At 47.4% G+C, this 2,500-nt stretch overlaps 1 protein-coding gene across 1 annotated transcript in view; it reads right to left on the bottom strand.

Annotated features, from left to right (window-relative positions):
* LOC137628961 (ERC protein 2-like) overlaps positions 1-2,500 on the bottom strand; it is a 9,349-nt gene that overhangs the window by 4,429 nt on the left and 2,420 nt on the right. The window lies entirely within an intron of this gene.

Raw genomic sequence — 2,500 nt, 5'->3', positions numbered from 1 at the left:
ATTATCAGGCCAGGCAGTTAAGCCAAGCATCATTAGGCCAGGCAGTTAAGCCAAGCATTATTAGGCCAGGCAGTTAAGCCAAGCATCATTAGGCCAGGCAGTTAAGCCAAGCATCATTAGGCCAGGCAGTAAAGCCAAGCATTATTAGGCCAGGCTGTTAAGCCAAGCATTATTAGGCCAGGAATTTAAGCCAAGCATCATTAGGCCAGGCAGTTAAGCCAAACATTATCAGGCCAGGCAGTTAAGCCAAGCATCATTAGGCCAGGCAGTTAAGCCAAACATTATCAGGCCAGGCAGTTAAGCCAAGCATCATTAGGCCAGGCAGTCAAGCCAAGCATCATTAGGCCAGGCAGCTAAACCAAGCATCATTAGGCCAGGCAGTTAAGCCAAGCATTATCAGGCCAGGCAGTTAAACCAAGCATCATTAGGCCAGGCAGTTAAGCCAAGCATTATCAGGCCAGGCAGTTAAGCCAAGCATCATTAGGCCAGGCAGTTAAGCCAAGCATTATCAGGCCAGGCAGTTAAGCCAAGCATCATTAGGCCAGACAGTTAAGCCAAGCATTATTAGGCCAGGCAGTTAAGCCAAGAATTATTAGGCCAGGCAGTTAAGCCAAGCATTATCAGGCCAGGCAGTTAAGCCAAGCATTATTAGGCCAGGCAGTTAAGCCAAGCATTATCAGGCCAGGCAGTTAAGCCAAGCATCATTAGGCCAGGCAGTTAAGCCAAGCATTATTAGGCCAGGCAGTTAAGCCAAGCATCATTAGGCGAGGCAGTTAAGCCAAACATTATCAGGCCAGGCAGTTAAGCCAAGCATCATTAGGCCAGGCAGTTAAGCCAAACATCATTAGGCCAGGCAGTTAAGCCAAGCATCATTAGGCCAGGCAGTTAAGACAAGCATCATTAGGCCAGGCAGTTAAGCCAAACATTATCAGGCCTGGCAATTAAGCCAAGCATCATCAGGCCAGGCAGTTAAGCCAAGCATCATTAGGCCAGGCAGTTAAGCCAAGCATCATTAGGCCAGGCAGTTAAGCCAAGCATCTTTAGGCCAGGCAGTTTAGCCAAGCATTATTAGGCCAATCAGTTAAGCCAAGCATTATTAGGCCAGGAAGTTAAGCCAAGCATTATTAGGCCAGGCAGTTAAGCCAAGCATCATTAGGCCAGGCACTTAAGCCAAGCATCATTAGGCCAGGCAGTTAAGCCAAGCATCATTAGGCCAGGCAGTTAAGCCAAGCATCATTAGGCCAGGCAGTTAAGCCAAACATTATCAGGCCAGGCAGTTAAGCCAAGCATCATTAGGCCAGGCAGTTAAGCCAAGCATCATTAGGCCAGGCAGTTAAGCCAAGCATCATTAGGCCAGGCAGTTAAGCCAAACATTATCAGGCCAGGCAGTTAAGCCAAGCATCATTAGACCAGGCAGTTAAGCCAAGCATCATTAGGCCAGGCAGTTAAGCCAAGCATTTTTGGCCAGGCAGTTAAGCCTAGCATTATTAGGCCAGGCAGTTAAGCCAAGCATTATTAGGTCAGGCAGTTAAGTCAAGCATTATTAGGCCAGGCAGTTAAGCCAAGCATCATTAGGCCAGGCAGTTAAGCCAAGCATCATTAGGCCAGGCAGTTAAGCCAAACATCAGGCCAGGCAGTTAAGCCAAGCATCATTAGGCCAGGCAGTTAAGCCAAGCATCATTAGGCCAGGCAGTTAAGCCAAACATCATTAGGCCAGGCAGTTAAGCCAAACATTATCAGGCCAGGCAGTTAAGCCAAGCATCATTAGGCTAGGCAGTTAAGCCAAGCATTATTAGGCCAGGCAGTTAAGCCAAGAATTATTAGGCCAGACAGTTAAGTCAAGCATTATTAGGCGAGGCAGTTAAGCCAAGCATCATTAGGCCAGGCAGTTAAGCCAAACATTATCAGGCCAGGCAGTTAAGCCAAGCATCATTAGGCCAGGCAGTTAAGCCAAGCATCATTAGGCCAGGCAGTTAAGCCAAACATTATTAGGCCAGGCAGTTAAGCCAAGCATTATTAGGCCAGGCAGTTAAGCCAAGCATCATTAGGCCAGGCAGTTAAGCCAAGCATCATTAGGCCAGGCAGTTAAGCCAAACATTATTAGGCCAGGCAGTTAAGCCAAGCATCATAAGGCCAGGCAGTTAAGCCAAGCATCATTAGGCCAGGCAGTTAAGCCAAGCATTATTAGGCCAGGCAGTTAAGCCAAGCATCATTAGGCCAGGCAGTTAAGCCAAGCATTATTAGGCCAGGCAGTTAAGCCAAGCATTATTAGGCCAGGCAGTTAAGCCAAGCCTCATTAGACCAATTAGGCCAGAAATCACCAGGCTAGGCAGTTAAGCCAAGCATCAATATGCCCAGCAGGTAAGCCAAGCATTATTAGGCTAGGCAGCTAAGCCTGGCATCCTTAAACCTAAAAAAAAAAAAAAAAATATGCCAGGCAGTTTAGACAAGCATCATTAGCCTAGGCAGTTAAGCCTGGCATCCTTAAACCTAGGAAAAA

Source organism: Palaemon carinicauda, chromosome 37 (assembly GCF_036898095.1).
Source record: "Palaemon carinicauda isolate YSFRI2023 chromosome 37, ASM3689809v2, whole genome shotgun sequence".
Classification (NCBI taxonomy): Eukaryota; Metazoa; Arthropoda; class Malacostraca; order Decapoda; family Palaemonidae; genus Palaemon; species Palaemon carinicauda.
Note: the sequence above shows the minus strand (reverse complement) of the source record. Positions and strands in the feature narration are given on the sequence as shown.